This window comes from Aedes albopictus, chromosome 3 (assembly GCF_035046485.1).
Source record: "Aedes albopictus strain Foshan chromosome 3, AalbF5, whole genome shotgun sequence".
Classification (NCBI taxonomy): domain Eukaryota; kingdom Metazoa; phylum Arthropoda; class Insecta; order Diptera; family Culicidae; genus Aedes; species Aedes albopictus.
Window position 1 is genome coordinate 254,645,022 of NC_085138.1, and position 15,365 is coordinate 254,660,386.

Below are 15,365 nucleotides of genomic sequence, written 5' to 3' on the forward strand. Positions count from 1 at the left end.
CAAGAATTGCAAAGATCTCTACTTGAAACACTGTTGGCCAGTGTCCCATTGCTATTGAAGTGTTTACTCCAGGCCCAGAGATCCCTGCACCTGTATTTGTTCCAATTTTTGAGCCATCTGTAAAGAATATTATCGAGCTTTGACGAACCTTTGGGCCTCCGGCTTCCCAACTTGTACGCGACGTTTCGCGGACCTTGTAGGGATAGTCGTAGTTGTCTTCGGGTCCCATTCAGTCTCCGTTCATACTCATTACTGGCCCTCTTTTAAAGTAATCCAAAATGCTCAAGTGACCAACAAGGTCACCTGACGGGACATTATTAAACCTTTTAATTCTTAGAGCACTTCTTTCTGCTTCTAATTGCACATATTCGTGCAACGGCAGCAGATTAAGAATAGCATCAAATGCTTTGGATGGAGTGCTGCGCATCGCTCCTGTTATAGCAACACACGCAAGTCTTTGAAGCTTAGCTAGCTTCGCTCCTGTAGTAGCCTCCTTAGTTTTTGGCCACCACACTAACGAAGCGTATGTCAGTTTTGGTCGTATTATAGATGTGTAAATCCACATAATCATTTTTGGTTTCAAGCCCCATTTCCTCCCGATGGTCTTGGAGCATGACCATAACGCTTCAATCGCTTTATTTATCGCGTAGTCATGATGAGCATTCCAGTTCAGCTTAGCATCAAGGATTACACCTAAGTATTTTACCTCATTACTAACTTGAATTTCAACTCCTCCTATCTTGAAGGGTTTTAAATTTACCTTCCTCTTTTTAGTGAATGGTATTATTACGATTTTTGACGGGTTGATGCTTAGACCCTCATTTGTACACCAAGATTGCGTATGCTTTAGGGCCTGCTGCATTCTTTCTGAAACTATGTGGTCAAACTTCCCTCTTACCAAAATGACTATATCATCCGCAAAGCCTACAACTTCGAAACCTTTAGCTTCTAAGCTCCTGAGAAGATCGTCTGCAACCAAAGACCACAAAAGTGGAGAGAGTACTCCTCCTTGCGGACATCCTTTCGTAGCTTTTACGGTTACAGACGAACCACCTAGCTCTGAAGTGATTTCTCTTTTTGCAAGCATAGAATGAATTCATTCAATAATGAAAGTGTTGAAATTTCGTTTCTTCATGGCAATAGCCATTGAAGAATAAGGCGTATTGTCAAAAGCCCCTTCAATGTCCAAGAAAGAACAGAGCGCAATTTTCCTCACTGAAAGAGATCTTTCGACTTTCTTTACCAGCGTATGAAGCGCTGTGACGGTTGATTTACCAGATTGATAAGCGTACTGATATTTAGACAATGATGGACAATGCATGTAAGTTGAATTAACGTATTCCTTCAAAACCTTTTCCATGGTTTTCAGCAGTACTGATGACAGACTGATAGGCCTAAAAGATTTTGGATTCGTTTTATCTCGTTTACCAGGTTTAAGTATGAAAATAACTCTTACCAACCTCCAATTCGATGGAATATAGTTCAATCTCAAGCTTGCCTTAAAAATCTTCATAAGGGACGGAATCAGAACCACTCCTCCATTTTGAAGCAGTGCTGGAAATATTCCGTCCACACTTGCAGATTAGTGTGGGTCATCGGAACCGTTTTCTCAGATCAAAGCTTTTTTGATTCCATTTGGGGTCCTGAGTATCTGTGCAAAATTTGAGCACGATCGGTTGCGTCTACACTTTGCGCATTGCAATTGAAATTTGTATGGGATTTTGTATGGGAAAATATACTTTTTTTGCATTTTTGCCATAAGTTGAAAAAGTTTGTCAGAAACTTTTTCGCCGATACTGTAAAATGATAGCCTAGGATGTTCTGAAAAACTTTGTTGAAGACCGCATAGCGGACCGAAGCTTGTGAAAATAGTTATAACCAACGAATCGCATGCATGTGTTTATGTTTTAACATGTAAAAGAATAACAATAGCAACAAAATCATGCTGTTTCGCCAAGCAATCCCAACGCTATAACTTTTTTCATAAGCTTCAAATCACTTCGCAGTCTTCGACAAAGTTTTTCAGGACACCCTAGGCTATGTTTTCACTTTATCGGCTACACGGTTTTAGAAAAATTCGAGCTTGTTATAAGAGAAATTCAAAAAAGTGTGTATTCCCATGTAAAACCCCATACAAACTTCAAACGCGATGCGCAAAACGTAGACATAACCGATCGTGCTCAAATTTTGCGCACTTATTTGGGTCCTGTAGTGGGATCAAAAAAGCTTTGATCTGATGGGATACCATTGAATTTTCCACTCTAGTGAGCACCCGTTTGAACGGCAACACATTTTCTGTTTTGATTTCATCACTCGGATGTTGGCAACTGCCGCAAAGTAGATTAATCCACCCATAAAAGTTAGTGTCCATGTCGTATACTGTATCAGAAAATGATTAATGCTGTTGGTTTATTCACTAGAAAGAATCTAATCGATATTCCAAAACAGGGATGGGAACACTCACTTGCAAAGAGTTACACTTACTTGCTATTTTCTCAGCTCAGAAGCGTGCAATCAAGAAACGATGTATGGACGACTATTGCCTTGTGGTTTTGTCTAAAACTTTGCCGAATAGAGTAGAAGTTGCACACGAATATCAAAGTCGTGACAGAGCTGTGAAAGCGACTCTCCACGAGGTGAGCGTAATTTACATTCACCTCGTGGAAAGTTGCCTTCGCAGCTCCCTCACGAATTCGGTATGCGTGTGCGACCCCTACTCTATTCGGCAAACTTTTAGACAAAATCACAAAAAGTCGTCCATACATCGTTTCTTGATTGCACGCTTCTGAGCTGAGAAAACTGCAAGTGAATGTAACCCTTTGCAAGTGAGTGTTCCCATCCTTGTTCCAAAATGGAACAATTTTCATTAATTTTAGGATTTTATGCTATTTACACTGTTATCCTTGATATTCATAAACTTTAGTGAAAATATGTTTGAAATGATTGCCATACTTATCTTTACTTTTATTATTATTATCTTTATTAACGAGATTTTCAGCCCAGGGCTGGTTCATCTCGTATCTTTACTTATGTCGCAATCGTCAATGTTTGTTCATTTTATTCAATTGAGTCTCCAAAATTTATCTCACGAAACCTATTGCAAGCCTATCCATATCCTATATCCATATTGGGTCTCCAGTTAGTCTAGTGGTTAAGGCCATGGATCACCAATCCGGAGACGGCGGGTTCGATTCTCGTTCCAGTCGGGAAAAATTTTCTCAACTCCCTCCCTGAGCATAATGTATCATTGTGCTTGCCTCACAATATACAAATTCATGCAATGGCAGGCAAAGAACGCCCCTCAATTATAATAACTGTAGAAGTGCTTAAAGAACACTAAGTTGAAGCGAGGCAGGCCAAGTCCCAGTGGAGACGTAGATCCATAAAGAAGAAGAAGAAGAAGAAGATCCATATACTGGAGAACAAAAGTTGTTTACAAAGTTCTTACAAATTCTTAACACGGGGATTTTGAACACAAATCACTACCACACAGGCATTTGAATTGGTCAATAAGGGGTGATACACAAATTATGTCACGCAAAAATCGACCATTTTCAACCCCCCCTCCCCCCTATGTCACACTTTTTGTATGGGACCTTAAAAATATTTATATGGATATGCAAAACCCCCCCTCCCCCTAAAAGCGTGACGTAATTTGTGTACGACCCCTAACAGGGTTGTTAATAGTCATCGTAGCTGAAGCATAATCACTGACAACAACGGGTTATAAAAAGTTTGCGTCACTGAGCCAGCAGCTCTTGGATGTTTTTTTAAACACCGTCAGTCAGTGTGCTGGTCCCGAGGAAAATGTGTTGCCGTTTCTCTTTATTGGCATTTTCGTGCACTGAACAGGGCGAACGAACGAATAATCAGCCTCACGGGAATGCCTAATCAGAAAAAAAAAATGTAAAAATGAAACACGCCTTCATTCGGCATCAAACCCAAAAACCTTCAGATTGGCAGCCCAACAAGCTTACCAACAGAGCTAATTCCACGGCTCCGAAAGGCCAAGGCCAAATTGTCAATAAAAGCTTGACAGGTTCGCCTTTTATCTGCAGTTGGATGCCATGTGACGAATACATGTTCGTTTTTCGTCTTTGCAAAAGGGGAAAAAAGAGAATGACGAAAACTATGTAAACACACTGTTTTATTCTTGGTTTTATTTTCGGTTCATCCTCGACGTGGTTTCTTTGTCGGTCGCTAATGATGATGCAAGTGACGGAGTTTTATTTGCGGACGAACTTTTTTGGTTTTTCTTCGTTGGTCGGTGACGAAACAGATGGTTACCAACCCTGGTCAATTGACCAATCCAAATTCCTGTGTGGTAGGGGATTCTGGGGTAATACGCACCACTTGAGGAAGATGCGTCCAAATGCATATAAAATGGCAATAATTTATTGTTGTAATGCATGCATTCATTGCATATACTTTCATTCTAACAGAAACCAAACAAAATTTCAGCCTTAATACAGTTCAGCTCTTGAAAATAACGTTTTTTGTAAAGACTAACATTACGGCTTCGTATGTTTATGCGGGGCAGTATGCACCCTTGCTCGGGGTAAAATGCACTACAACAATGGGGCAGGATGCACTCAAACAAAGGGGCAAGACGCACCACAACATTGAGGCAAGATGCACCGTCGAGTTTAGAAATCTTTTTACTTCTTAGACAAAATGCATGTTTTATAAGGTTTTAAGACAAACAATAGGTCAATTTTGTTTGCGATTACTTACAGAGCACTCATAGATATTATTACAGCTTGTTTTCTATAGGTGCGTTTTGCCCCAACCAATAGAGTGCATATTGCCCCAATCAATAGCAAAAAATTAAATAGTTTAAAACATATAATTTACTTAGATTGCTGTTTAAGTTATTTTTCCTATGCTTAGCATTGCCCTCAATGAACTAAATAAACACAACAGCATTAGATGTTTGGTCGATTTTCACCATCAAATCATTCGACAAACGATCGGGAAAATTACATCAGAATCGTGCTTTTCAATTTTATTCATTTTTCTCACTAATTACGTAACGCAGATATGTAAAATTTTCCAGATGCTCATTTATTAAGACGTTCTATTAGACTGATAAGGTTTCAAAGCTCTAAAACCGATAATCCCTGAAAAACAAAGGGGGTGCGTTTTGCCTCGACAGTGCGTATTACCCCAGATGCCCCTAGTGGTTTGTGTTCAGATTTTCCGTGTTAATCTATCTGTAAGAACTTTGTAAACATCTTTTGTTCTCACGTATATGGATAGGCTTGCATTAGGTTTCGTGAGACATTTTTTGGACAACTCAATAGGATACCAGTTTGACGGTTCGATAAGGTATTTTTGGTTTCACACTATTCGCTTCTCTACCTATTTTCTCTGATATTTGGCAGTGTTGCTATGATAAGTAATCATCTGAAGCAGCACAAATACTAGTTTGAGAGGCTTCGGTTTGATGGAATACTTAGGTGGTACGGTTCGTTACCGTACAATTGTACCTAACCTAACTCTGTTTGAGCAGAATTTGCCATGAGTTGACTGATTACACGGAACTACAAATCAACCCAAATTTAAGTTGTTTTGACGCAATCCCGGTCTTCCGTGGAATAACTCAAATTTGCGTCAAACAGCGAAAGTGGTGAGTGAGTAGTTCTCGTTTGAGAGCGGCAAAAAAATTAACCCACTGGTAAGTTATTTTCACCCAACGGAGGCCTCAAATGACGCAAATTTGGGTTAACTCAAGAAAACCCAAATTTGGCTTCTTCCACGGAAGAGCAGCGGATGCGTCGGTGCTTCTCTCTTTGTTTTCGACAACATTGCGGTGGGGCGAGGGAGAAAACAACCCAACTTTGAGTTAAAACTAAAAGCAGTTTAGCCAAATTTGAGTTTTTAAAACTTATTCTTTGGGTTTTAATATTTTTCCGTGTAGAGGGCCAGATTCAATGAGAGTATATTACAGGTGAGGAAGAAGAAGAGATGGCTATGTATTAGTAAGGAAAGAAAAATGTAAACATAAATAGTGACGTCACTATTTGACACGCGTTCTTATGGGAGCTCGCTTTGCTTGTAGTAGTGACATGTTTTGCACCAGACACGGATCTCACGCACACGAAGTATCTTCTTCCCCACCTGTAATATACTCTCATTGGGCCAGATTTACAAATGTGGGGCCCAGGGCCATAGTGTTGTAGGGGCCCTTTTATAAACTTCTAAAAAATCGTGTAATTTTAGATTTCTTGAACCAGACATAAACGAGCATCTTTGAAGGCGTAGTTTAAAAATGGTTTCTCAAGATCATTCGTGGAATTATCAACAAATATCTCCTGCAATCTTCTCAAGGAATCAATGGGTTTGTTAGGAGTTCACCATGAATTACATATTCAATCCAGATAGAAATTTTCTCATGAATCCTTTGCAATATTCTCTTAAAATTCTAGCTAGTTTCTCCAAAGAAATGTTTCAACAGTTCTGAAGTTGAATTTGAGAGGTTGTCATGCAAATATATATATATGGTAGGTGGAAGCAAACCGTAGAATTCTAAAAAAATCATCTCCAATCTGAAATCTCATGAGAACTGTGAAAAATTCTACAAAGTATCTCCAGGAGTTTTCGACAGAAATAAAAAGTAATATTCAACGAGAATTTTTTGACTCCCTATACCATAGAGTTTTAAGAAGTGATGTTCGTCTGGCTAACATGCGAACTCATGTGTATGTGTTTTTAAGTAAGCACTCGTTTAAACGTAGTTTTTGTTGTCATATTGAAAGTCGCATGGCGTCACTAGCAACCTCCAAAGAGCTGAAGGCTCTCATTTCGTTTGTGCGTCATACAGTGCACTGATTAATTCCGATGTGGTATGGGCTATGAATGGCGATGGTACAAATGTCCAAAATGGAGGAAAACGTGCCTCTGGAGCCGACCTTCTGATACCTCATACCATCTATATGGTTTCTCATTATGCGTTTTACACAGTGTATTCTGTGTATTCTCGCCTTTGACGTTTTCTTATGGATACCGATCTGGTTTTATTGTGGCTATTTTTGTTGTGCTTTGAATACGAAGAGTTCTTTGTAGTCTTGCCTAGTTTGGGTAGTGGCTACGGTTAGGATAACTTAAATATCAAATAAATCTTCAGCACGAAAAAACAGCAATGATCAATCTTTGCAGACTTATGAAAAATGGTACAGCCCAAATAGCTTTAGCTCAAGAACCTTACTTTCTAGATTTCTATCGAAGTAACTTTGTGAACCCGGTGTTTGATACACTCGTGGCACGCCTCGAGCTTGTGTGATTGTTAACAACTAAATTGCTACACTCGTCTCTTAAATAATCACCAGAGATGTATGTGCTATCACAATTGGTGGTTTTGTTGGAATCTTCAACAGAAAATACATCCATTGATCGGTATATTTGCCGCATGATGAACCGTCTTCTACGTATGCTTTCAGACAAGTCATCGCCTATTGCAATTTTTGACGAGAAAATATTATTATGCATATAAAAAGCAACGAATGATCATGAAAAATTGCCAAATGATCGATTGATAACTTTTTAATACTCCAAAGAAGCATATCAGAAAACCATAAATCATGGATGGATCGTTTCCAAAATTCTAGGACCTGAAGTACACAGGGTCAAATATTTGACAAGGAAAGAACTCAAGAAACAACATCAGTTTGATACTAATGAAAATTCGATCGAGTCAAACAAGATGTTTGAGCATTGTTTTTTTTTGACAAATATTTTACCCTGTGTACTAACAGCTTAAGGATCATTTCATACATACCTAGAAAATATCATGTAGTTTTAGGTGTCCTGAACCTGACATATTCGAGCGTCTTCAAAGACACAAATTTCGAGGTCGCTAGAATCGATTCGACAGATAAAACATATAAAAGTAAAATATTGACGTACATGGATTCGATCACCGGATCCTCTGATTGTGAGGCATATCTTTTACCTCTCGGCCGTTTCACCGAGTTAGAAGGTGGTTGATGAATATGGTACTGATTCTAGGTTCCTGGTGGAATGGATTTGTTGCCATCTGGTGCAACTAATCAGTAATTAAAATTGAGTCCAATTTGTGATGCAGTCTTGAAAATGTTTACGTTCTTTGATGGTTCTGTATCGTGCAAATTACATAATTTTGAAGTGTGTATGTTTTATGGATCGTTATCCTATTTTCTACGGATCATTTTCTATTTTTTTGGGTTCGTTTCCTTTTTTTATGAATTATTTCATGGATCGTTTCAGCTTTTTCACGGTGCAGTTTATGAAATTCTGGAATTTTCTAATAAAGGATCATTGGACAATGTTTCATGGATCCAACTAATTGCTTTGTAGTTTTAGTTTTTTGATATACTTCTATGATATTCTGAAAAATTATCAATTGATCATTTGGCATTTTTTATAGCTCGTTTTTTTAGTTTAACGGCGCAAACAATGGGATGCCAATTGTTGGCAGTGATGCTAATGCTTACCATATCATCTGGGGTAGCTTAGACATTAACTTGAGAGGCGCCAGTTTGATGGAGTACTTAAGTAGTACAGATCTTGGATTACTTAACACACGCAACCGCCCAACAGTCATGGTATCTGTCAGAGATGAAATGTTAGACATAACGTTTTGCTCTAGTATAATTAGTCACGAGTTGACGAACTGGCATGTGTCCGATGAAAAAAGTTTATCTGATCATCGCTACATTTTTTTTTAACACTCGAATGCTACTTCGCAAACTTTGCGTTGCAGGAATCCCCGGTCAAAAAACTGGGATCTTTTTACTGATTTGGTTGCGGCCAAATTTCATGGATAGGGTAAGTGTTCCAATTATGGTTATAGTACCAATCATTCGCCATAGTTGATTTTCACCCTTTAACGGTTTAAACCAACAAGAAAAAAATGTGAACAACAGATCACATTCACAAAAGATGGTTGTACTCATTTAAACTACACATTTTGCTCAAATTATGGTAGACATAAATCATTTTCCTTAAAATTTTGACTTCCTTGCACCCTTTTTCGCCATAGTGTACCAGTTATGGCTAATCCCATAAGAAATGCATGCAAATAGTGCGAAAAGGAACCGAAGTTAAAAAATGTAACCATAATTGGTACAGGGTTCCTATCATTGGCTGTAATAAATACTAAAAGTAGTTTTGGCCCAGTTTCTATATTTTTCCTGTAGAGTGTAGAAACTTAGCTATCTTTTAACATATTGATGACATTCGTTGGTCTTCTCGTTAGTTTTGCATAAATAGTTTTCCTTAGTAGTGCCATAATTGGTACATCCACCCTACTCACCATCCATTGACACTTCAAGTGATTTAGATGATGCCGTTGTTGATACTACAACGGCCTTTATCATGGAAGCTTTTGAAGAAGCTAGCCCTCTGCGGTCTGTGAAGACCACATGAGGAATCCCTAGGTGGTCAGGGTTTTGGTGAAGCTTTCCTGAGCTGTAGATAGAGTTGGAACAGACGACGTTCGGCTGGATATGAGGCTTTCAGGTCGGCTCGCAAGGCCTACCAAAAAACTCTTCGGTTTGCTGAACGATCCGGCTGGAAAAACCATTGTACAAATGTTTCGAGTTTGAGTGAAGCCAGTCGGTTGAACAAAATCCTAGCGAAATCTAAGGATTTCCGAGTGAACGAGCCCCGTCTACCAAATGGCAACTTCACTTCCTCTAATGAGGAAGTTCTTCTTCTCTGTGGCTCAACGTCCCCACTGGGACTTGACTTGCCTCGCTTCAAATTAGATTTCTTTGAGCACTTCCACAGTTATTAATTGAAGGGCTTTCTTTGCCTTCCATTGCATGAATTTGTATATTGTGAGGCAAGTACAATGATACACTATGCCCAGGGAGTCGAGACCGGAACGGGAATCGAACCCGCCGTCTCCGGATTGGCGATCCATAGCCTTAACCACTAGGCTAACTGGAGACCCCATAATGAGGAAATTCTGGATAGCTTATTCAGCACACACTTCCCTGGATGTGTAGATATTACATTTTCGGATGAACCTGATGTCTTTTCTAGCAGTTATGATTCTCTGGCTTCGACGTGGAGTGACGTAACTATAGAATCGTTTGAATAGGCACTTAATAGTTTTACATCTTTCAAACATCCTGTGGCATATGGGATTTATCCTATTTTGCTTCAGAAAGAATTTAATTATTTCAAACATGTTGTGAAAAAAATACTTGTTTGCAGTTCTACTTACCTTACCGGTCAGGCTAAGGCCGGGGTGGCCTCTGCTGTACATAGTAGCCGCCTCCATTCCACTCGGTCCATGGCTGTTTGTCTCCAGCTCCGCACTCTGCGTAGGGTCCGCAGATCGTCCTCCACTTGGTCGACCCACCTAGCTCGCTGCGCTCCACGTCTTCTTGTACCGGTCGGATGACTCTCGAGAACCATTTTAGTCGGGTTGCTATCCGACATCCTGATGACGTGACCCGCCCACCGTAGCCTCCCGATTTTCGCGGTATGGACGATGGTTGGTTCTCTTAGCAGCTGATGCAGCTCGTGGTTCATTCGCCTTCTCCAAGTCCCGTCTTCCATCTGCACTCCGCCGTAGATGGTACGCAACACCTTCCGTTCGAAAACTCCAAGGGCGCATTGGTCCTCTGCACGTAGGGTCCATGTTTCGTGCCCATAGAGGACGACCGGTCTAATCAGCGTTTTGTAGATGGTTAACTTCGTGTTACGGCGAACTTTGTTCGATCGTAGAGTTCTGCGGAGTCCAAAGTAAGCACGATTTCCTGCCACAATGCGCCTCTGAATTTCTCTGCTGGTGTCGTTGTCGTCGGTCACCAGTGAGCCCAAGTACACGAATTCTTCAACCGCCTCGATTTCATCACCGTCGATATGAATTCGGGGTGGCGGGCGCGGTGAATCCTCCCTGGAGCCCTTTGCCATCATGTACTTTGTCTTCGACACATTAATGACTAATCCGATTCGCTTGGCTTCACTCTTTAGTCGGATGTACGTTTCCGCCATCGTATCAAATTTACGAGCAATAATATCAATATCATCGGCGAAACCAAGCAGCTGAACGGACTTCGTGAAAATCGTCCCACTCGTGTTTATCCCCGCTCTTCTTATTACACTTTCCAAAGCAATGTTGAACAGCAAGCACGAAAGACCATCACCTTGCCGTAACCCTCTGCGAGATTCGAAGGGACTCGAGAGTTTCCCTGATACTCGAACTACGCACATCACTCGATTCATCGTCGCCTTGATCAACCGTATCAGTTTATCCGGGAATCCGTATTCGTGCATAATCTGCCATAGCTGTTCTCGATCGATTGTATCATACGCCGATTTGAAATCGATGAACAAGTGATGTGTGGGCACGTTGTATTCGCGGCATTTCTGCAACACCTGGCGGATGGCGAACATCTGGTCCGTTGTAGCGCGTTCACCCATAAATAAAGCCTGATATTGCCCCACGAACTCTCTTGCAATCGGTGATAGACGGCGGCATAAAATTTGAGAGAGTATCTTGTAGGCAGCGCTCAGTAGTGTGATCGCGCGGTAGTTCCCGCAATCCAACTTGTCGCCCTTTTTGTAGATGGGACACACGATACCTTCCATCCATTCCTCCGGTAATACTTCCTCCTTCCAAATCTTGGTAATGACCCAGTGTAGTGCTCTCACCAGTGCTTCTCCACCGTATTTTAGAAGCTCGCTTGGTAGTTGATCTGCTCCAGCGGCCTTGTTGTTTTTCAACCGGCCAACCTCCTCCTCAATCTCTTGAAGGTCAGGGGCCGGAAGTCTTTCGTCCTGTGCACATACTCCTAGATCTGTTATCACGCCACCTTCGGTACTTGCAACGTCGCCATTGAGGTGCTCATCGTAATGCTGCCGCCACCTCTCGACCACCTCACGCTCGCTCGTGAGAATATTCCCGTGATTATCTCGGCACATGTCGGCTTGTGGCACAAAGCCTCTGCGCGAGCGGTTCAGCTTCTCGTAGAACTTTCGTGTGTCCTTAGCGCGGTACAGCTCTTCCATCACTTCGCGATCTCGTTCTTCCTGCTGGTGCTTCTTCATCCGGAAGACTGAGTTCTGCCTGTTCCGCGCCTGTTTGTAACGTGCCTCATTCGCTCTCGTACGGTGTTGCAGCATTCTCGCCCATGCTGCATTCTTCTCGTTTTTCAACTGTTCACATTCGCCGTCGTACCAGTCGTTTCTGTGATTCGGAGTCGCGAAGCCTAGTGCTGTAGCCGAGGTACTACCTATGGCGGATCGGATGTCCCTCCAGCCATCTTCAAGTGTAGCTGCGCCAAGCTGCTCTTCCGTTGGTAGGGCCACTGCTAACTGCTGCGCGTAGTCTTGAGCCACTTCTACGTTACGAAGTTCCTCGATGTTGAGCCGTGGCGTTCGACTTCGACGTGTGGTGATAACTGTCGAAAGTTTTGAGCGCATGCATACAGCGACTAAGTAGTGATCCGAATCTATATTCGCACTGCGGTATGTGCGGACGTTGGTTACATCTGAGAAGAATTTACCGTCGATTAGAACGTGGTCGATTTGGTTTTCTGTTTGTTGGTCGGGTGATCTCCAGGTGGCTTTGTGGATATCTTTGCGGGGGAAGAAGGTGCTTCGGACTACCATACCACGGGAGGCTGCAAAGTTTACGCATCGTTGGCCGTTATCATTCGATACGGCGTGCAGGTTGTTTCGCCCGATTACCGGTCTGTACATTTCCTCCCTTCCTACCTGCGCGTTCATGTCGCCGACAACGATTTTCACGTCACGCGGCGAGCAACCATCGTATGTTTGCTCTAACTGCGCGTAGAACGCTTCTTTCTCGTCATCGGGTCTCCCTTCGTGTGGGCAGTGCACGTTGATGATGCTGTAGTTGAAGAAACGGCCCTTAACTCTCAACATGCACATCCTTGCGTTGATCGGCTGCCACCCGATCACACGTTGTCGCATCTTGCCCAACACTATAAATCCTGTTCCCAGTTCATTGGTGGTGCCACAGCTTTGGTAGAAGGTAGCCGCTCGATGCCCGCTTTTCCACACTTTCTGTCCAGTCCAACAAAGTTCCTGCAACGTCACGATGTCGGAGTTGCGGGGATGTAGTTCGTCGTAGATTATCCTGTCACATCCTGCGACACCTAGTGACTTGCAATTCCATGTTCCAAGTTTCCAATCGTAGTCCTTATTTCGTCGCGTGGGTCTTTGCCGATTGTATCGAGTCGTATTTTCTCCTATGTTATTCGCAATGGGGTTTTTTACGGGTGGCTTATTGGGCCTACGCCAACACTCCTGTCTCGCCGGAGGGCCATCGTGCCAGTTCTGTTTAACGTCCCAACCAACACTGGGACGACCACGCTGATGGGGCTACCACCTTGGATCTAGCTGGGCGTGGTGCAGCGTTTCTTACTCAGCCGCTGGATGCCAGAACAGACGCTGTTTGAGCCGCACCTCCTTGGTGAACAGACACTCGGATCGTACCTCCTCAATCTAGCTGAAGTCAGAAGGACAACAGTGCCCAGGCTGCACTACCAGCTAAGAACACAACTCTTAGCTGGCGGTCTTTGTCACCGTTTGACCCGTGGAAGCATGAGGTAGGAACTTGTGAGGGCCAGAGCTATATTGGACACTCTCCTTATCGACTCACCGTTTTGCAGCCCATTGTTTGCAGTTCTGCTACAGGGTATATTCCCAAATCTAGGCAGGATATTACAGTAGACGTTCGCTCGGTGCATACGCTTTAACTGCAATGCTTTTTGACTGCAAGTCCGCTAAGTGCAACAATTTTGCCTTATCGCACCGCTATCTGTCAAAATGCACTTTTGTTGCAATGTAATGTTTTTTGAATGCACATTGGTTGCATTCTGCAGCAACTGAAAGTTATGTGACGTCTGTCAGTTGTTGTAGTTATAGAATTTCATTCGGTAAGTGAAACGTAAACGTGTTGCACTTATCGAACGTCTACTGTACCTACTATAAAGTTTATTCCCAAAGTGGGTCATGTGTCTTATGAAGAAGCAAAGAGTTCCAAACCAATCAGTTTGGTCTCTTTTATTTTGAAATGCTTAGAACGCATTGCGGATCATCCTGGCTAACGTGCCTCTTCATGTGAACCAACATGCCCTACCAATCTGATAAGACCACTGTGACTCTTTTACACAAGATTGTTTATGATATCCAGAAAGCATTTGCTCAAAAGGAATCCTGCTTTGGTGTTTTCTTAGATATCAAGTGTGCCTTTCGATGACATATTGGAAGCCACACGGGATTATGGCACATCTTTCATGGTTTTTAATTGGATTCACCAAATGCTCAAAAACCGACATCTCTTTTCGACATTGCGTCAAGCAGCTATTAGGAAATTGAGTGGATGCCCCCCAGGGGGAGTCTTGTTGCCGCTTCAGTGGAATCTCATAGCAGAAACGCTACTGAGGCAACTCAATAAGAGCGGTTTTGCTGTTTGTGGTTTTGCCAACGACACCCTTTTCGACCTGAAACTGATGTGACTGATTAGGTCAAGTATGTTGAAGTTATTCTTGATTCCAAGCTTTCATGGAAAGCTCACCTTGAGTGCAGAATCGAGAAAGGTCGTATGGTCTTCAGGCAATACCGGTGAACTTTTCACAAAACTTGGAGTCATAAATTATGTGTTATTATCTATTTCTATAGCTAGTTCTACCATATCCTAGCAACATTACTCTAGAAGGCTGTAAAAAAAGTTTCAGCAATTAATTACTTTCCAATAAGAGCTTAAACGTACATCTCGAAAATATTAGTGAATGTCGACACTCTCTATCGATAAAGTGACTTCGCCCATACTTATGCACGAGTAGCCAAACACGAAACGTATACACCACTACATTAGCACAAAAGACACCATCGATGTTCGGAGATTCAACAGGTAGTTTAGAAAACAAGTACAATGTACTGAGCCTGAGCAATCGGCGCACATGATGCTATGCTATTGACATTCACCGTGATTTCTCACCAACCACAGGTACGGTTCAGAGATTCCACATGCTCTCAGAGCATCTCTCTCCATCGGCGTACATGCGTTTCCCTAAAATAAGTATAAGCTTAAAGCTGAGCGGGCGTCTCAGTCAGTCAGCAGCGCAATTGCATTTCCGTAGAAAGTGATATGCGGCTCACCGTCACAGTGGGACCGAGTGTACGAAAAACTGTGTCATATATCGCTGCTAAGCAAACAATAATAACAAAAAGTGCTACCTAGGCAGTTTTATGTGATTCTTCGAGTGGTGTTCGATTCGCGCGTACAAAACATATCGCGATAGTCACACATATACGCATCAACTCTAACTTTGAGCCGGGCGCAGCAGACATGTTCAGTTTTGATACGCGATACGAAGGAGAATCAGAACAGAATGCGTCTT